The sequence below is a fragment of the Lissotriton vulgaris genome, chromosome 2_1 (assembly GCF_964263255.1).
Source record: "Lissotriton vulgaris chromosome 2_1, aLisVul1.2, whole genome shotgun sequence".
Lineage (NCBI taxonomy): Eukaryota > Metazoa > Chordata > Amphibia > Caudata > Salamandridae > Lissotriton > Lissotriton vulgaris.
The window spans coordinates 496,469,216-496,491,802 of NC_141687.1; positions in this window are offsets into that span (position 1 = coordinate 496,469,216).

Genomic DNA, 22,587 nt, shown 5'->3' on the forward strand with positions numbered 1-22,587 from the left:
TCGGTCTTCTCGGAGTTTAGCTTGAGGCAGCTTGAGGACATCCAGTCTCCAATTGCTTGCATGCCCTCTTGGAATCGCTTCACCACCTCATCTCCGTTGTTTTTAATAGCGAGGACTAACTGGGTGTCATCAGCGTATGAGGTAAGGCCCATCCCATATTGCTTGATGACTCTGGCAAGGTCCGACACGTAGATATTAAAAAGTGTCGGACTCAGGGATGAGCCTTGAGGAACCCCACAAGGTAGAGAAAGCTCTGCTGATTGAAATGGGCCCAAAGTAACTGTCTGAGTTCTGTCAGACAGAAAGGAGGCTAGAAGATTTTTTGCTCTCTGTTGTACGCCCATCCAACTGACACGGTCGATCAGGATGGACTGATCGACCGTGTCGAAAGACGCAGAGAGGTCCAGCAGTATAAGTACTGCTGTGCCCCCTTGATCTTTGATGAGCCTAATGTCATCAGCGGCCTTTATGAGGGCGGTTTCCGTGCCGTGGAATTTGCGGAAACCGAACTGAGTACTGTCCAGCAGTTGATGATCCTCTAAGTACTCAGACAGCTGCTGGTTCATGGCTTTTTCTACCACCTTAGCCAGAAAATGGAGACTGGCTATAGGTCTAAAATCTTTCGGATCAGTCATGGTCAGATGCTGTTTCTTGAGGAGAGGATTCAAGAGGGCACTCTTCAGTGCATTAGGGTGGTATAGAGACAAAATATCGACTCCAAAATATCGACTGGACATAATATCGAGTTTTAAATATAGACTGGACAAAATATCGACTGGACATAATATCGACTACAAAAATATCGTTTTTCAGGTAAGTGAAGTAATATCGACTGTATAAAATATAGATAGCAAAAATATCGATTTTTTAATAATATATAATATTTTATAGTGTATTTTTATGTAATAATATGTGTGAATAGTGTGTATTAATGTTATAAAATATTTTATTACATGAATTTTGTTTTGATAATAATTGCGTAATGTAATTCTGTAGCGGGTTGTGGGTTTATAGGGGAATAGGGTGGGAAGTAATTTAATAATAATTAATTAATTAATATATGTTTGTTAATATTTTTAATTAATAATTAATTGATAATTAATTAATATTAATTAGTTAATTAATTAATATAATTTTGAATATATTTTGTATTAGTAAATAATTGTTAATTAATTAATTGTAATTAGTTAATTACATTAATTAGAGTACATTTTTAATATATATAATTTTGTGTTATTTTTAAGTAATTAATTTTGAAAAAATAATATTAATTATTAAAATAATTACACCTAATGTTCTAATATATTTACTTTATTGTTATTGTTAATTAATAATTAATTGGTAATTAAATAATATTGATACATTTTGGGTAAAGGAGCATTTTTAGGGTTCAGGGTCAGTTTTCAGTTCATGGGTAAAGGGGTATTTTTAGGGTTCAGGGTCAGTTTTCAGTTCATGGGTAAAGGGGTATTTTTAGGGTTCAGGGTCAGTTTTCAGTTCATGGGTAAAGGGGTATTTTTAGGGTTCAGGGTCAGTTTTCAGTTCATGGGTAAAGGGGTATTTTTAGGGTTCAGGGTCAGTTTTCAGTTCATGGGTAAAGGGGTATTTTTAGGGTTCAGGGTCAGTTTTCAGTTCATGGGTAAAGGGGTATTTTTAGGATTCAGGGTCAGTTTTCAGTTCATGGGTAAAGGGGTATTTTTAGGGTTCAGGGTCAGTTTTCAGTTTTTGGGTAAAGGGGTATTTTTAGGGTTCAGGGTCAGTTTTCAGTTTTTGGGTAAAGGGGCATTTTTAGGGTTCAGGGTCAGTTTTCAGTTTTTGGGTAAAGGGGTATTTTTAGGGTTCAGGGTCAGTTTTGGGTTTTTGGGTAAAGGGGTATTTTTAGGGTTCAGGGTCAGTTTTGGGTTTTTGGGTAAAGGGGTATTTTTAGGGTTCAGGGTCAACAAATAAGATTTTAAAAAATTATTTTTATTATTTTCATTTATTATTTAATTATTATAATTTAATTTAAGTCGTTTTAAGTATATTTTAGTAATTAAAATGTAATATTAATTTAATTTAACACTGTTTTTAATAAAGTCGATATTTTTTACATCTATATTTTTGTTAACGATATTTTGTACTCGATATTTTTGTACTTACCTGTTTGTAGATACAAACTAGATATTTTGACTGTCGATATTTTGTCCACGATATTTTGGCAAGTCGATATTTTGTCAGTCGATATTATTTCAGTGATCCCATTAGGGTATATGCCTGACGTGAACATGGCATTGCATAATTGCGGAACAACTGGTGTAATTAGGTCTAGAACCGACTGAAGGATTTTTGGGGGACAAGGATCTAGAGCCGATCCCGTTTTTATATTATTAATTAGGTCCCTAGTCTGTTGCTCGGTGATTTGAATAAAATGAGTAAAGGTAATTTCAGAGGAAGGGTCGTAAGTAGGGAGTGTTGAGGGTTTATCTTTGGCGGAAAAAACGGTGTAAATGTCATTGACTTTAGTATAGACGAAATTAGCCAACGCTTAGCAGAATGCTTGGGAAGGTGGTGGAGTCAAGGCAGGGGTGTTTCCCGCCAGTTGTTTAACTACCTCATATAGCTGTTTGTTCAAGTTTTTCTCTTTCTCAATTTAAGTGCTGAAATACATCCTTTTTGCCTCGGTAATCATTTTTAGAGAACTTCTTTTAATCCTTGTTGCTCCTCTACCTTCCCTGTTGAATGCCTGGCCCCCCTTTCTTAGGGTCATCCACATGGGATGTCTTGAACACCATTGGGGTACCCTCATATCATCTACTCTTCCAGTCTTTCTAGGATCAATCAGCTTAGAGTTCACTACAGGCTGGTGTACCTATTCTGCTGGTCCCATATATGTGAGGATGTGAAGGAGTTATGTCATTCCTGTCATGGTAGTGGCATGACAAGAGAAAAATCTTAGCCCTGCTTCCCTGTGTCCTCTGCCAGTGATGGGAGACACCTTTAGAAAGGGTGAGGATTGATATTTGCTGTGCCCCAGGCCCTATGACAGCTTCAAGGAACAGGTTTACCATAGCAGCAGTGAATCATGCCACTAACTACCCTGAATCCGCACTTGGAGGACGGTGGCTTTGCCAGTGATGAACAGGGCTCTGATTGTCATTTTTATACCAGTGTTGTGTTCGCTAAAGGAAGTTTCTTCAGACAGGGGGACAATTCCATAACTGCACACTTGAAGGTATACTTTAAGTTTATGTGGGATGAGTGGTGGGTGAGTTATAAGATTCCTACACACTATCACAGCCAAAGCAAGGGCTTGTTGAGAAATTCAACACAACCCTAAAAGGCATTATCATGGTTTTAAATGAGAAACTCAGATGGAAGTGTTAAATGTTATTGCAATGCCTTTTGATCACCTAAATGGATGTACCAGAAAAGGGAGTGAGCCTCAGCCCATTTGAGCTTCTGAATGGGCATCCTGTTAGTGGTTCTTTGAGGCTTGCCAGAGGAGGGTGGGAGAAATTTCTCAAGGAACCCAAGCAGGAAAAATGTAACTATGTACTGAGCAGGAGATCTACGATGCCTGAGAATATGAAAAAGCTAACAAGAATACTGGGGCAAGTCAAGTGCTGATAAACAATGATATGGTCAGAAGATGACTTTGGTAGAATACCAACGTCGTAAAAAGATGTGTGCTCACAGGGCCCTCCAAGATAAGTAGATTAGGCCCTATTCTTTGCTAGAGAAGTTGGATGAGGTTACCTATCTGGTAGACATGGGCATCCTAGACACAGAGTGCTTTTATTTATTTATGTGTTTGTATATAGCGCAAACTTTACCCGAAGGTTAAGGGGGCTTTACAATAGAACCAGTAACATTACATAAGGATTTCAAAGTGCATACATTACATAAAAGATTCAAAACAGATACACTGTAAACTCACATAAGAATGGTACTAAATACATATGTCTACTACAGATACTAGTGTTTAGAGTTACGAATATACAAGTTGCAAATTCACTCAAGGTAACATTTTAGGGAAGTTGAAGTGATTAGTGTTGGACAAATATATATTACATATTTACAGAGCATTATCTTTTCGCCATTGTTGGGGTTCTGGTGGTGCTCGTTCAGGCAGTCCATCCACAGGTAGTGTTCTTGGACTTGGAGGATTCCAGAGTTGCTGCTGGCCGTAGAGGTAGAATGACAGGTGGTGGAGGGTGAGGGGGGCGTGTGGTAGTCTGCAGGTAAATCTGGTTCTGCATGGGGGAATCAAGCCAGGTTGTAGATATCCTGCCCCGATATGGGCCCAGCAGAGCAGTCAGGCATCCGCAACGGCCCCATTCCCCCACCGGACTCGCTCACCAAAAGTTATACGGGTGTACGTGCACCTACTGCACTGTGGCATGCCCTCTGGGGAAGCTCCAGCACCCGACTGCGGCGATGTCTTTCCCGCCTTCAGCCACAGGGTCAATACCGAACACTGCAGTTTAAAGACACCCCTGGCCAGTAAACATCCACCATATTTAAAGGCCAAGGGATAATTTCTGTACCTTGACAGGAACTGCAGTCACGGTAGTTCCTCTCAAGGCAGAAAACATTTGGTGGACGGCTGCTATTGATTTTTGACAGCCATCTCCCAAACTTTAAACCACTGTTTGTTTTTCATGCCCCCCCCCCCCCCCCCCAGCCCAGTGAATTGTCTCCCTGCGTTTGGAGGGCGGTCAGCTGGACCATCATTTTGGTGGACAGAGTAAAGCATCGCATTTGCAATTTGCCAAACTTTAAATCACCCTCATTATCTGAAGCAGACTGTGGTTTGTGTAGGCCTTTGCTGTGCTCAGCCCATGCATGGATGTATTTCATCTCTCATACTGGCAGATTTACTAACTACTGCTAAAGAATTCTGGCCTATATATGAAGAGAAATGTTTTGAGTTTGTAATTGCAAGAATTTGAACAATATTTCTGACTTCTACTCTGCCGCATTGTGTAAAAGGTCGGTGTACAATAAAAGCCTTTAGCATAACAACCCTGTGACTGAGATAGCATAGGTGATAGGCTGAGTGGAACTCACAAACATATGTCTGTCTCTGGTAGGACTAACTATCCATACCAAATCCTGTCTTTCTTTAGCTACATAATGAGGGAGACACTTGTCTGGGCGCATGGGGAAGGATAACCTAGACTTTCAGCTCATAACATAGATGAAATTTAATAGTAGAAGGGGTGCATATAAATGTAATTTTTCCTACTGCTGCTAAAGTGCTCCTGTCACTGACAGTAGCCATCCAAGAGTGAAATATTCATATTCATAAATACATATAAATATATATCCATATTTGACATTAAAATCAATGAATTAGGGAGGCACCACAAGCAAATTTGTGATTTTAATCTCATGTCTCAAGCACATAGACAACGATATCACAGGAAACCCCAATCATCAACGCGCATGTGTTTCATGGATAGCTACTTTTTCAATACTGAGAAAACCCACGTTCTTTGTGTATAATGTTGTCTTTTCTACTGCTGTACCTTGTAATGCGGCTCCTCATAGGCGCACAAAAAGATCAATATGTTCAGCGGTGGAACTATTGAATATTTATAAGGCAAAAAGCATTGCTGTAGCTTCATATGGTGCGGGAGTTTGGGGACATGCGAATGTAAGCTCCCTTCAGGTAACTGAAAACACGTTTTTGAGATTTTTATTAATGGTCGCTAATGGCACTTCCTCCTTAATATGCCGTACAGAACTAGGTTTGCCATATTCGGAAGATATTTTAAAAAATCAGCAGCTTCTGTTGTGGCATAGGATATGGACAACAGAGGAAATACAGTTTAATCGAGGGATCTTATTAGACTGGATGGGCCTAGATGGAGTGGCAAATATTAGATGGCTGTTTTATGTTAAAATGTGTTTATATAATATAGGCCATCAAGACTTATATGATGATCCGCCCACCATGGCAAGGCATTCCAGGAAAGATCTTAAGAACGATTGTTTGCTCTATCTGAGTGAATGCTGAATTGAGTAAGGTTACGGTACAAGCATACAACCTTACATTAACAACTTTTAAAATCCAGCCATACCTATTCCTTGTAACTAAATACTATGACAAAATGTTATTGATGCGTTCTCGCATTGGAACTCGGCACAGATCCTTAAGTTTCCCAATTATTAATGACTGGCCAAAAAAGCTATGTAAATGCCCGTGTGACGATATTTCTGATCAGTCCACCCTACATGTTTTATTTTTCTGTAAATTCTACTCTGTATAGAGAAAAAGGTGGATTGCTCCAGTTTTGAAAACATTTGGGATGAGGTCATGTCGCCCAACTTTTGTGGCTCTCCAACAATTAGATACAATATTTGTTGTAGCCTCTGTTTCCGCCTTTTTAAAAAATGCTTTTAGATATAGGAAATCTATTGTGATGTGACAATTATGACAATGATAGTTTTGCTGTGTATGAAGAATGTTTTTAATTGGTGTAAATATTGACATTTGCCCTGTACTTTTTTAATATGTTTTTGTTTTATTGTGTGTTTTTATTGTTATTTGTATGTAACCGAATAACACTGCCTAATGCAGTTGGTCAGAGGGGCACCAACTGTTTTTATGAATGCTTCTAAAATCATTAGCAATTTTAGATCAGGGTGTTAAGGCCTTTCTGTCCCCAATAATATTTAGTGCTAAGAGTGGTATATACCTTGGAAGGATCACAACGGAAACCTCTTACCTCTTAATGAGGTGTGCAACTGACCTGTGGATCATTGGAAAACTTGTCAATTTTCATATGGAGCCTTTTGACCAACAACCTTTAAATGAGTCCACAAATCAACATTCAAATAGTAAGTTTTCTTATTTTAAAATAATATTATTAATAAACTTCTGTGTGAAAGTGTGCATTCCAAAACACATCAAATTCTGTTGAAAGGTTGAATTCACATTTTTTCTTCATTCACTCCTAAGTACCCCTTTTGGAATTGTGCATAAGGTAATTCCATGCACCTCCCTGTTCCCCACCTCATTTAGAAGTATTGTGGAAGCCACTTATTTTCTGATAGAGTAGCCAATAGGGACTCATGGCAGTGTACATGAATACAATTATACTGTCTTTAACTACAAATCTACACCTAGGCAATGCACTATGCTTCATCGCTGGATCCATTAAAGCGTGGGAATTGATACTCAGTGGAGGATTTGAAATATGGAGGATGGATGACAGTGTTTATATGTCAAAAAAGGATATTTATAATGTTTACCTTTGTTTCTTACTCTTCCCTTTACCCTCATTTCTACCCTAATAATTTTCATTTAAGTGCAGGCAACAACAACATACACCAAAAGAAAGCCAAATATAAAATTGAATAAGAATTGGCACGGCAACTTAGCAGCACATTTAAATAAAATAAATGATTCCAACAATAATTTAACAATATTTAAATGAAAAATATATTTTTGTAAACAACATACTTTTGAAAGCTGTTTGCAGGCAATCAACCATAACATAACATATTGGGTGATGTTAACTTCTTACATGTAAGTGTTGACATAGTTTGCATTTTAGTTTGAAGTGCTAAGCAGCTGGCCCTGCATTTGCAAGACACCATTACATCTGCCTTACAGTGTTACAGCTGACATTTTTAATACAAATCATATGTATTTCCACGTTTGACCCACAGGCGTGTATTAGCTTTTCTAGGACCATTTTGCAAAATTTTCTCCTGATATCAGTGGGGAAGGCGTCCTGTATATGCTCACATTTAGAATTCATTATTTCTACCACGAGCTCTATGTGGGTACAAATTTGAATTGTTGTATAGAAAAGGTCAAATATGGTGGTTTAATTGTGAAAGCATTTTTCATGTTTAGTAAGTACACATGCAGTTGAGAACTTTTTAGCAGGATCCACCATCCCACCAGTCGAAATGTCAGTTGCCCAGTTCTGAGTACACAATAAAAAATAAAAAAATCAGGGGAAACTTATGATAAAGAGAATTTTATATTCTTGTTAACATTTAAAATGTGAGTTTACAATGTAAATTTAATTACTATCTTTTCAGACCTTCATGTTGCATTTGTAGGACATTTTGTCAGTGAACTGATATACACATTAATTTCTTATATGTTACACTACCAAATACCAGGCACCATACATTGTGGGCTATAAGGTCTGTTTAGTTGGGGTTCCCTCCTGCCAAACTGTTTTTTGGACTGGTCGGGATGCAGGTTTAACAGCTACAGAAGACAAGCTGCACATGCAGATCTTTCTTTGGCAGTCAAGTAAATGGCACAGATGTGTAAAGAAAAAAATGGCAGGGAGGGATTAATCACTCATTTATTTTCAGGCAAGGCACCATCAATTACCCTGATATTTTCAATATCTCTTCAGAAATCATTATAAACAGTTCAGTAAGATACACATACTATTCAGCGGGACAATGGGACAAAAATAAATTATTCATAACAAAGACATGAAACATAATATACGTACAACATAAACAAATAAACAAATCATTATTATTACATCAAGACAATACAAATTCACAATATATTCAAACTATACAAAACCCTAACATATACAACTACTGATGCACACACCTTAATCTAAGTGATACACTGTGAGGAAGTCCTCTTAGCTCCAGAGTTATCAAACATCTCTCTTATTCCCTAACATGCGCCTATAATCTCATGCCAAAAATATAATTAATTGGACTCCTCATATATATCTGTTGATGCGGTCACGTTTCAGCCTACATTTTCTTTTGGCCTCTTCAGGACAAGGGTACAAAGTATCTGTAATCTTCTCCGAACTCTCAATCACAACAAGAGTTCAACTCCCCTAGGGTATATGTACCCCTTAGCGTGGAGATTCACAATCCCACTCCTCACCTTAAGTGATTCAATCTGCTGTGCTAGAGAAAAAGTGGTCAACCTCCGGGCACTGGCTTTTCAATCGCCTAATCCTTTTTTCCTTCCACAAAGGTCCTCCAGTGTCTCCGAACACTCCTTGTAACTCCTGCCACTTGTTGGTATCCTCACAGACTATTTAAGAAATGTCCTAAGATGGGTTTTATGTGATTGATCGTATTTACAAAATCCATTGCTCTACGGTGCTGAATTTAGGATGACATCTGGTTGAGCAGCGCCTCCTATCCAAGTAATGACTCAGAAAAGGGGGTGGTGATGAACAGAGTGTCTGAATTAAGCAGACCACTCTTACCCAGTCCAAAGATCAGGGCTTGATCCATCACCGTTTTTCAGCTCACTGCACCATCCCAGCTCAGAACTTGGCTATATGCAAATTAGTCTGACCCTGGCCCAGTGCATCATGGGAACAGGGCAGACCAAACTACCAAGCCAATTCTTATACTGGGAAGGAAACAAGTTACCGGGGACCGGTTTCTGGCATTTCAGCCGTCTTCGGCCCGGCTTGCTTGAATCCTGATGGTGCAATGAGCTAGGGACTCACATCTGAGTATACCCTTCCACGCTTATGGTGGACAAAAATGATTCAGAAAAGGGGGTGGTGATGAACAGAGTGTCTGAATTAAGCAGACCACTCTTACCCAGTCCAAAGATCAGGGCTTGATCCATCACCGTTTTTCAGCTCACTGCACCATCCCAGCTCAGAACTTGGCTATATGCAAATTAGTCTGACCCTGGCCCAGTGCATCATGGGAACAGGGCAGACCAAACTACCAAGCCAATTCTTATACTGGGAAGGAAACAAGCTACCGGGGACCGGTTTGTGGCATTTCAGCTGTCTTCGGCCCGGCTTGCTTGAATCCTGATGGTGCAATGAGCTAGGGACTCACATCTGAGTATACCCTTCCACGCTTATGGTGGACAAAAATGATTCAGAAAAGGGGGTGGTGATGAACAGAGTGTCTGAATTAAGCAGACCACTCTTACCCAGTCCAAAGATCAGGGCTTGATCCATCACCGTTTTTCAGCTCACTGCACCATCCCAGCTCAGAACTTGGCTATATGCAAATTAGTCTGACCCTGGCCCAGTGCATCATGGGAACAGGGCAGACCAAACTACCAAGCCAATTCTTATACTGGGAAGGAAACAAGCTACCGGGGACCGGTTTCTGGCATTTCAGCCGTCTTCGGCCCGGCTTGCTTGAATCCTGATGGTGCAATGAGCTAGGGACTCACATCTGAGTATACCCTTCCACGCTTATGGTGGACAAAAATGATTCAGAAAAGGGGGTGGTGATGAACAGAGTGTCTGAATTAAGCAGACCACTCTTACCCAGTCCAAAGATCAGGGCTTGATCCATCACCGTTTTTCAGCTCACTGCACCATCCCAGCTCAGAACTTGGCTATATGCAAAATAGTCTGACCCTGGCCCAGTGCATCATGGGAACAGGGCAGACCAAACTACCAAGCCAATTCTTATACTGGGAAGGAAACAAGCTATTGTGGACCGGTTTCTGGCATTTCAGCTGTCTTCGGCCCGGCTTACTTGAATCCTGATGGTGCAATGAGCTAGGGATTCACATCTGAGTATACCCTTCCACGCTTATGGTGGACAAAAATGATTCAGAAAAGGGGGTGGTGATGAACAGAGTGTCTGAATTAAGCAGACCACTCTTACCCAGTCCAAAGATCAGGGCTTGATCCATCACCGTTTTTCAGCTCACTGCACCATCCCAGCTCAGAACTTGGCTATATGCAAATTAGTCTGACCCTGGCCCAGTGCATCATGGGAACAGGGCAGACCAAACTACCAAGCCAATTCTTATACTGGGAAGGAAACAAGCTACCGGGGACCGGTTTCTGGCATTTCAGCCGTCTTCGGCCCGGCTTGCTTGAATCCTGATGGTGCAATGAGCTAGGGACTCACATCTGAGTATACCCTTCCACGCTTATGGTGGACAAAAATGATTCAGAAAAGGGGGTGGTGATGAACAGAGTGTCTGAATTAAGCAGACCACTCTTACCCAGTCCAAAGATCAGGGATTGATCCATCACCGTTTTTCAGCTCACTGCACCATCCCAGCTCAGAACTTGGCTATATGCAAATTAGTCTGACCCTGGCCCAGTGCATCATGGGAACAGGGCAGACCAAACTACCAAGCCAATTCTTATACTGGGAAGGAAACAAGCTACCGGGGACCGGTTTCTGGCATTTCAGCCGTCTTCGGCCCGGCTTGCTTGAATCCTGATGGTGCAATGAGCTAGGGACTCACATCTGAGTATACCCTTCCACGCTTATGGTGGACAAAAATGATTCAGAAAAGGGGGTGGTGATGAACAGAGTGTCTGAATTAAGCAGACCACTCTTACCCAGTCCAAAGATCAGGGCTTGATCCATCACCGTTTTTCAGCTCACTGCACCATCCCAGCTCAGAACTTGGCTATATGCAAATTAGTCTGACCCTGGCCCAGTGCATCATGGGAACAGGGCAGACCAAACTACCAAGCCAATTCTTATACTGGGAAGGAAACAAGCTACCGGGGACCGGTTTCTGGCATTTCAGCCGTCTTCGGCCCGTCTTGCTTGAATCATGATGGTGCAATGAGCTAGGGACTCACATCTGAGTATACCCTTCCATGCTTATGGTGGACAAAAATGATTCAGAAAAGGGGGTGGTGATGAACAGAGTGTCTCAATTAAGCAGACCACTCTTACCCAGTCCAAAGATCAGGGCTTGATCCATCACCGTTGTTCAGCTCACTGCACCATCCCAGCTCAGAACTTGGCTATATGCAAATTAGTCTGACCCTGGCCCAGTGCATCATGGGAACAGGGCAGACCAAACTACCAAGCCAATTCTTATACTGGGAAGGAAACAAGCTACCGGGGACCGGTTTCTGGCATTTCAGCCGTCTTCGGCCCGGCTTGCTTGAATCCTGATGGTGCAATGAGCTAGGGACTCACATCTGAGTATACCCTTCCACGCTTATGGTGGACAAAAATGATTCAGAAAAGGGGGTGGTGATGAACAGAGTGTCTGAATTAAGCAGACCACTCTTACCCAGTCCAAAGATCAGGGCTTGATCCATCACCGTTTTTCAGCTCACTGCACCATCCCAGCTCAGAACTTGGCTATATGCAAATTAGTCTGACCCTGGCCCAGTGCATTATGGGAACAGGGCAGACCAAACTACCAAGCCAATTCTTATACTGGGAAGGAAGCAAGCTACCGGGGACCGGTTTCTGGCATTTCAGCCGTCTTCGGCCCGGCTTACTTGAATCCTGATGGTGCAATGAGCTAGGGACTCACATCTGAGTATACCCTTCCACGCTTATGGTGGACAAAAATGATTCAGAAAAGGGGGTGGTGATGAACAGAGTGTCTGAATTGAGCAGACCACTCTTACCCAGTCCAAAGATCAGGGCTTGATCCATCACCGTTTTTCAGCTCGCTGCACCATCCCAGCTCAGAACTTGGCTATATGCAAATTAGTCTGACCCTGGCCCAGTGCATCATGGGAACAGGGCAGACCAAACTACCAAGCCAATTCTTATACTGGGAAGGAAACAAGCTACCGGGGACCGGTTTCTGGCATTTCAGCTGTCTTCGGCCCGGCTTGCTTGAATCCTGATGGTGCAATGAGCTAGGGACTCACATCTGAGTATACCCTTCCACGCTTATGGTGGACAAAAATGATTCAGAAAAGGGGGTGGTGATGAACAGAGTGTCTGAATTAAGCAGACCACTCTTACCCAGTCCAAAGATCAGGGCTTGATCCATCACCGTTTTTCAGCTCACTGCACCATCCCAGCTCAGAACTTGGCTATATGCAAATTAGTCTGACCCTGGCCCAGTGCATCATGGGAACAGGGCAGACCAAACTACCAAGCCAATTCTTATACTGGGAAGGAAACAAGCTACCGGGGACCGGTTTCTGGCATTTCAGCCGTCATCGGCCCGGCTTGCTTGAATCCTGATGGTGCAATGAGCTAGGGACTCACATCTGAGTATACCCTTCCACGCTTATGGTGGACAAAAATGATTCAGAAAAGGGGGTGGTGATGAACAGAGTGTCTGAATTAAGCAGACCACTCTTACCCAGTCCAAAGATCAGGGCTTGATCCATCACCGTTTTTCAGCTCACTGCACCATCCCAGCTCAGAACTTGGCTATATGCAAATTAGTCTGACCCTGGCCCAGTGCATCATGGGAACAGGGCAGACCAAACTACCAGGCCAATTCTTATACTGGGAAGGAAACAAGCTACCGGGGACCGGTTTCTGGCATTTCAGCCGTCTTCGGCCCGGCTTGCTTGAATCCTGATGGTGCAATGAGCTAGGGACTCACATCTGAGTATACCCTTCCACGCTTATGGTGGACAAAAATGATTCAGAAAAGGGGGTGGTGATGAACAGAGTGTCTGAATTAAGCAGACCACTCTTACCCAGTCCAAAGATCAGGGCTTGATCCATCACCGTTTTTCAGCTCACTGCACCATCCCAGCTCACAACTTGGCTATATGCAAATTAGTCTGACCCTGGCCCAGTGCATCATGGGAACAGGGCAGACCAAACTACCAAGCCAATTCTTATACTGGGAAGGAAACAAGCTACCGGGGACCGGTTTCTGGCATTTCAGCCGTCTTCGGCCCGGCTTGCTTGAATCCTGATGGTGCAATGAGCTAGGGACTCACATCTGAGTATATCCTTCCACGCTTATGGTGGACAAAAATGATTCAGAAAAGGGGGTGGTGATGAACAGAGTGTCTGAATTAAGCAGACCACTCTTACCCAGTCCAAAGATCAGGGCTTGATCCATCACCGTTTTTCAGCTCACTGCACCATCCCAGCTCAGAACTTGGCTATATGCAAATTAGTCTGACCCTGGCCCAGTGCATCATGGGAACAGGGCAGACCAAACTACCAAGCCAATTCTTATACTGGGAAGGAAACAAGCTACCGGGGACCGGTTTCTGGCATTTCAGCCGTCTTCGGCCCGGCTTGCTTGAATCCTGATGGTGCAATGAGCTAGGGACTTACATCTGAGTATACCCTTCCACGCTTATGGTGGACAAAAATGATTCAGAAAAGGGGGTGGTGATGAACAGAGTGTCTGAATTAAGCAGACCACTCTTACCCAGTCCAAAGATCAGGGCTTGATCCATCACCGTTTTTCAGCTCACTGCACCATCCCAGCTCAGAACTTGGCTATATGCAAATTAGTCTGACCCTGGCCCAGTGCATCATGGGAACAGGGCAGACCAAACTACCAAGCCAATTCTTATACTGGGAAGGAAACAAGCTACCGGGGACCGGTTTCTGGCATTTCAGCGGTCTTCGGTTAGGCTTGCTTGAATCCTGATGGTGCAATGAGCTAGGGACTCACATCTGAGTATACCCTTCCACGCTTATGGTGGACAAAAATGATTCAGAAAAGGGGGTGGTGATGAACAGAGTGTCTGAATTAAGCAGACCACTCTTACCCAGTCCAAAGATCAGGGCTTGATCCATCACCGTTTTTCAGCTCACTGCACCATCCCAGCTCAGAACTTGGCTATATGCAAATTAGTCTGACCCTGGCCCAGTGCATCATGGGAACAGGGCAGACCAAACTACCAAGCCAATTCTTATACTGGGAAGGAAACAAGCTACCGGGGACCGGTTTCTGGCATTTCAGCCGTCTTCGGCCCGGCTTGCTTGAATCCTGATGGTGCAATGAGCTAGGGACTCACATCTGAGTATACCCTTCCACGCTCATGGTGGACAAAAATGATTCAGAAAAGGGGGTGGTGATGAACAGAGTGTCTGAATTAAGCAGACCACTCTTACCCAGTCCAAAGATCAGGGCTTGATCCATCACCGTTTTTCAGCTCACTGCACCATCCCAGCTCAGAACTTGGCTATATGCAAATTAGTCTGACCCTGGCCCAGTGCATCATGGGAACAGGGCAGACCAAACTACCAAGCCAATTCTTATACTGGGAAGGAAACAAGCTACCGGGGACCGGTTTCTGGCATTTCAGCCGTCTTCGGCCCGGCTTGCTTGAATCCTGATGGTGCAATGAGCTAGGGACTCACATCTGAGTATACCCTTCCACGCTTATGGTGGACAAAAATGATTCAGAAAAGGGGGTGGTGATGAACAGAGTGTCTGAATTAAGCAGACCACTCTTACCCAGTCCAAAGATCACGGCTTGATCCATCACCGTTTTTCAGCTCACTGCACCATCCCAGCTCAGAACTTGGCTATATGCAAATTAGTCTGACCCTGGCCCAGTGCATCATGGGAACAGGGCAGACCAAACTACCAAGCCAATTCTTATACTGGGAAGGAAACAAGCTACCGGGGACCGGTTTCTGGCATTTCAGCCGTCTTCGGCCCGGCTTGCTTGAATCCTGATGGTGCAATGAGCTAGGGACTTACATCTGAGTATACCCTTCCACGCTTATGGTGGACAAAAATGATTCAGAAAAGGGGGTGGTGATGAACAGAGTGTCTGAATTAAGCAGACCACTCTTACCCAGTCCAAAGATCAGGGCTTGATCCATCACCGTTTTTCAGCTCACTGCACCATCCCAGCTCAGAACTTGGCTATATGCAAATTAGTCTGACCCTGGCCCAGTGCATCATAGGAACAGGGCAGACCAAACTACCAAGCCAATTCTTATACTGGGAAGGAAACAAGCTACCGGGGACCGGTTTCTGGCATTTCAGCCGTCTTCGGCCCGGCTTACTTGAATCCTGATGGTGCAATGAGCTAGGGACTCACATCTGAGTATACCCTTCCACGCTTATGGTGGACAAAAATGATTCAGAAAAGGGGGTGGTGATGAACAGAGTGTCTGAATTAAGCAGACCACTCTTACCCAGTCCAAAGATCAGGGCTTGATCCATCACCGTTTTTCAGCTCACTGCACCATCCCAGCTCAGAACTTGGCTATATGCAAATTAGTCTGACCCTGGCCCAGTGCATCATGGGAAAAGGGCAGACCAAACTACCAAGCCAATTCTTATACTAGGAAGGAAACAAGCTACCGGGGACCGGTTTCTGGCATTTCAGCCGTCTTCGGCCAGGCTTGCTTGAATCCTGATGGTGCAATGAGCTAGGGACTCACATCTGAGTATACCCTTCCACGCTTATGGTGGACAAAAATGATTCAGAAAAGGGGGTGGTGATGAACAGAGTGTCTGAATTAAGCAGACCACTCTTACCCAGTCCAAAGATCAGGGCTTGATCCATCACCGTTTTTCAGCTCACTGCACCATCCCAGCTCAGAACTTGGCTATATGCAAATTAGTCTGACCCTGGCACAGTGCATCATGGGAACAGGGCAGACCAAACTACCAAGCCAATTCTTATACTGGGAAGGAAACAAGCTACCGGGGACCGGTTTCTGGCATTTCAGCCGTCTTCGGCCCGGCTTGCTTGAATCCTGATGGTGCAATGAGCTAGGGACTCACATCTGAGTATACCCTTCCACGCTTATGGTGGACAAAAATGATTCAGAAAAGGGGGTGGTGATGAACAGAGTGTCTGAATTAAGCAGACCACTCTTACCCAGTCCAAAGATCAGGGCTTGATCCATCACCGTTTTTCAGCTCACTGCACCATCCCAGCTCAGAACTTGGCTATATGCAAATTAGTCTGACCCTGGCCCAGTGCATCATGGGAACAGGGCAGACCAAACTACCAAGCCAATTCTTATACTGGGAAGGAAACAAGCTACCGGGGACCGGTTTCTGGCATTTCAGCCGTCTTCGGCCCGGCTTGCTTGAATCCTGATGGTGCAATGAGCTAGGGACTCACATCTGAGTATACCCTTCCATGCTTATGGTGGACAAAAATGATTCAGAAAAGGGGGTGGTGATGAACAGAGTGTCTCAATTAAGCAGACCACTCTTACCCAGTCCAAAGATCAGGGCTTGATCCATCACCGTTGTTCAGCTCACTGCACCATCCCAGCTCAGAACTTGGCTATATGCAAATTAGTCTGACCCTGGCCCAGTGCATCATGGGAACAGGGCAGACCAAACTACCAAGCCAATTCTTATACTGGGAAGGAAACAAGCTACCGGGGACCGGTTTCTGGCATTTCAGCCGTCTTCGGCCCGGCTTGCTTGAATCCTGATGGTGCAATGAGCTAGGGACTCACATCTGAGTATACCCTTCCACGCTTATGGTGGACAAAAATGATTCAGAAAAGGGGGTGGTGATGAACAGAGTGTCTGAATTAAGCAGACCACTCTTACCCAGTCCAAAGATCAGGGCTTGATCCATCACCGTTTTTCAGCTCACTGCACCATCCCAGCTCAGAACTTGGCTATATGCAAATTAGTCTGACCCTGGCCCAGTGCATTATGGGAACAGGGCAGACCAAACTACCAAGCCAATTCTTATACTGGGAAGGAAGCAAGCTACCTCGGACCGGTTTCTGGCATTTCAGCCGTCTTCGGCCCGGCTTACTTGAATCCTGATGGTGCAATGAGCTAGGGACTCACATCTGAGTATACCCTTCCACGCTTATGGTGGACAAAAATGATTCAGAAAAGGGGGTGGTGATGAACAGAGTGTCTGAATTGAGCAGACCACTCTTACCCAGTCGAAAGATCAGGGCTTGATCCATCACCGTTTTTCAGCTCGCTGCACCATCCCAGCTCAGAACTTGGCTATATGCAAATTAGTCTGACCCTGGCCCAGTGCATCATGGGAACAGGGCAGACCAAACTACCAAGCCAATTCTTATACTGGGAAGGAAACAAGCTACCGGGGACCGGTTTCTGGCATTTCAGCTGTCTTCGGCCCGGCTTGCTTGAATCCTGATGGTGCAATGAGCTAGGGACTCACATCTGAGTATACCCTTCCACGCTTATGGTGGACAAAAATGATTCAGAAAAGGGGGTGGTGATGAACAGAGTGTCTGAATTAAGCAGACCACTCTTACCCAGTCCAAAGATCAGGGCTTGATCCATCACCGTTTTTCAGCTCACTGCACCATCCCAGCTCAGAACTTGGCTATATGCAAATTAGTCTGACCCTGGCCCAGTGCATCATGGGAACAGGGCAGACCAAACTACCAAGCCAATTCTTATACTGGGAAGGAAACAAGCTACCGGGGACCGGTTTCTGGCATTTCAGCCGTCATCGGCCCGGCTTGCTTGAATCCTGATGGTGCAATGAGCTAGGGACTCACATCTGAGTATACCCTTCCACGCTTATGGTGGACAAAAATGATTCAGAAAAGGGGGTGGTGATGAACAGAGTGTCTGAATTAAGCAGACCACTCTTACCCAGTCCAAAGATCAGGGCTTGATCCATCACCGTTTTTCAGCTCACTGCACCATCCCAGCTCAGAACTTGGCTATATGCAAATTAGTCTGACCCTGGCCCAGTGCATCATGGGAACAGGGCAGACCAAACTACCAGGCCAATTCTTATACTGGGAAGGAAACAAGCTACCGGGGACCGGTTTCTGGCATTTCAGCCGTCTTCGGCCCGGCTTGCTTGAATCCTGATGGTGCAATGAGCTAGGGACTCACATCTGAGTATACCCTTCCACGCTTATGGTGGACAAAAATGATTCAGAAAAGGGGGTGGTGATGAACAGAGTGTCTGAATTAAGCAGACCACTCTTACCCAGTCCAAAGATCAGGGCTTGATCCATCACCGTTTTTCAGCTCACTGCACCATCCCAGCTCACAACTTGGCTATATGCAAATTAGTCTGACCCTGGCCCAGTGCATCATGGGAACAGGGCAGACCAAACTACCAAGCCAATTCTTATACTGGGAAGGAAACAAGCTACCGGGGACCGGTTTCTGGCATTTCAGCCGTCTTCGGCCCGGCTTGCTTGAATCCTGATGGTGCAATGAGCTAGGGACTCACATCTGAGTATATCCTTCCACGCTTATGGTGGACAAAAATGATTCAGAAAAGGGGGTGGTGATGAACAGAGTGTCTGAATTAAGCAGACCACTCTTACCCAGTCCAAAGATCAGGGCTTGATCCATCACCGTTTTTCAGCTCACTGCACCATCCCAGCTCAGAACTTGGCTATATGCAAATTAGTCTGACCCTGGCCCAGTGCATCATGGGAACAGGGCAGACCAAACTACCAAGCCAATTCTTATACTGGGAAGGAAACAAGCTACCGGGGACCGGTTTCTGGCATTTCAGCCGTCTTCGGCCCGGCTTGCTTGAATCCTGATGGTGCAATGAGCTAGGGACTTACATCTGAGTATACCCTTCCACGCTTATGGTGGACAAAAATGATTCAGAAAAGGGGGTGGTGATGAACAGAGTGTCTGAATTAAGCAGACCACTCTTACCCAGTCCAAAGATCAGGGCTTGATCCATCACCGTTTTTCAGCTCACTGCACCATCCCAGCTCAGAACTTGGCTATATGCAAATTAGTCTGACCCTGGCCCAGTGCATCATGGGAACAGGGCAGACCAAACTACCAAGCCAATTCTTATACTGGGAAGGAAACAAGCTACCGGGGACCGGTTTCTGGCATTTCAGCGGTCTTCGGCCAGGCTTGCTTGAATCCTGATGGTGCAATGAGCTAGGGACTCACATCTGAGTATACCCTTCCACGCTTATGGTGGACAAAAATGATTCAGAAAAGGGGGTGGTGATGAAGAGAGTGTCTGAATTAAGCAGACCACTCTTACCCAGTCCAAAGATCAGGGCTTGATCCATCACCGTTTTTCAGCTCACTGCACCATCCCAGCTCAGAACTTGGCTATATGCAAATTAGTCTGACCCTGGCCCAGTGCATCATGGGAACAGGGCAGACCAAACTACCAAGCCAATTCTTATACTGGGAAGGAAACAAGCTACCGGGGACCGGTTTCTGGCATTTCAGCCGTCTTCGGCCCGGCTTGCTTGAATCCTGATGGTGCAATGAGCTAGGGACTCACATCTGAGTATACCCTTCCACGCTCATGGTGGACAAAAATGATTCAGAAAAGGGGGTGGTGATGAACAGAGTGTCTGAATTAAGCAGACCACTCTTACCCAGTCCAAAGATCAGGGCTTGATCCATCACCGTTTTTCAGCTCACTGCACCATCCCAGCTCAGAACTTGGCTATATGCCAATTAGTCTGACCCTGGCCCAGTGCATCATGGGAACAGGGCAGACCAAACTACCAAGCCAATTCTTATACTGGGAAGGAAACAAGCTACCGGGGACCGGTTTCTGGCATTTCAGCCGTCTTCGGCCCGGCTTGCTTGAATCCTGATGGTGCAATGAGCTAGGGACTTACATCTGAGTATACCCTTCCACGCTTATGGTGGACAAAAATGATTCAGAAAAGGGGGTGGTGATGAACAGAGTGTCTGAATTAAGCAGACCACTCTTACCCAGTCCAAAGATCAGGGCTTGATCCATCACCGTTTTTCAGCTCACTGCACCATCCCAGCTCAGAACTTGGCTATATGCAAATTAGTCTGACCCTGGCCCAGTGCATCATAGGAACAGGGCAGACCAAACTACCAAGCCAATTCTTATACTGGGAAGGAAACAAGCTACCGGGGACCGGTTTCTGGCATTTCAGCCGTCTTCGGCCCGGCTTACTTGAATCCTGATGGTGCAATGAGCTAGGGACTCACATCTGAGTATACCCTTCCACGCTTATGGTGGACAAAAATGATTCAGAAAAGGGGGTGGTGATGAACAGAGTGTCTGAATTAAGCAGACCACTCTTACCCAGTCCAAAGATCAGGGCTTGATCCATCACTGTTTTTCAGCTCACTGCACCATCCCAGCTCAGAACTTGGCTATATGCAAATTAGTCTGACCCTGGCCCAGTGCATCATGGGAAAAGGGCAGACCAAACTACCAAGCCAATTCTTATACTAGGAAGGAAACAAGCTACCGGGGACCGGTTTCTGGCATTTCAGCCGTCTTCGGCCAGGCTTGCTTGAATCCTGATGGTGCAATGAGCTAGGGACTCACATCTGAGTATACCCTTCCACGCTTATGGTGGACAAAAATGATTCAGAAAAGGGGGTGGTGATGAACAGAGTGTCTGAATTAAGCAGACCACTCTTACCCAGTCCAAAGATCAGGGCTTGATCCATCACCGTTTTTCAGCTCACTGCACCATCCCAGCTCAGAACTTGGCTATATGCAAATTAGTCTGACCCTGGCACAGTGCATCATGGGAACAGGGCAGACCAAACTACCAAGCCAATTCTTATACTGGGAAGGAAACAAGCTACCGGGGACCGGTTTCTGGCATTTCAGCCGTCTTCGGCCCGGCTTGCTTGAATCCTGATGGTGCAATGAGCTAGGGACTCACATCTGAGTATACCCTTCCACGCTTATGGTGGACAAAAATGATTCAGAAAAGGGGGTGGTGATGAACAGAGTGTCTGAATTAAGCAGACCACTCTTACCCAGTCCAAAGATCAGGGCTTGATCCATCACCGTTTTTCAGCTCACTGCACCATCCCAGCTCAGAACTTGGCTATATGCAAATTAGTCTGACCCTGGCCCAGTGCATCATGGGAACAGGGCAGACCAAACTACCAAGCCAATTCTTATACTGGGAAGGAAACAAGCTACCGGGGACCGGTTTCTGGCATTTCAGCCGTCTTCGGCCCGGCTTGCTTGAATCCTGATGGTGCAATGAGCTAGGGACTCACATCTGAGTATACCCTTCCATGCTTATGGTGGACAAAAATGATTCAGAAAAGGGGGTGGTGATGAACAGAGTGTCTGAATTAAGCAGACCACTCTTACCCAGTCCAAAGATCAGGGCTTGATCCATCACCGTTTTTCAGCTCACTGCACCATCCCAGCTCAGAACTTGGCTATATGCAAATTAGTCTGACCCTGGCCCAGTGCATCATGGGAACAGGGCAGACCAAACTACCAAGCCAATTCTTATACTGGGAAGGAAACAAGCTACCGGGGACCGGTTTCTGGCATTTCAGCCGTCTTCGGCCCGGCTTGCTTGAATCCTGATGGTGCAATGAGCTAGGGACTCACATCTGAGTATACCCTTCCATGCTTATGGTGGACAAAAATGATTCAGAAAAGGGGGTGGTGATGAACAGAGTGTCTCAATTAAGCAGACCACTCTTACCCAGTCCAAAGATCAGGGCTTGATCCATCACCGTTGTTCAGCTCACTGCACCATCCCAGCTCAGAACTTGGCTATATGCAAATTAGTCTGACCCTGGCCCAGTGCATCATGGGAACAGGGCAGACCAAACTACCAAGCCAATTCTTATACTGGGAAGGAAACAAGCTACCGGGGACCGGTTTCTGGCATTTCAGCCGTCTTCGGCCCGGCTTGCTTGAATCCTGATGGTGCAATGAGCTAGGGACTCACATCTGAGTATACCCTTCCACGCTTATGGTGGACAAAAATGATTCAGAAAAGGGGGTGGTGATGAACAGAGTGTCTGAATTAAGCAGACCACTCTTACCCAGTCCAAAGATCAGGGCTTGATCCATCACCGTTTTTCAGCTCACTGCACCATCCCAGCTCAGAACTTGGCTATATGCAAATTAGTCTGACCCTGGCCCAGTGCATTATGGGAACAGGGCAGACCAAACTACCAAGCCAATTCTTATACTGGGAAGGAAGCAAGCTACCGGGGACCGGTTTCTGGCATTTCAGCCGTCTTCGGCCCGGCTTGTCGTAATTGGCCCGGCCGCATTAGCG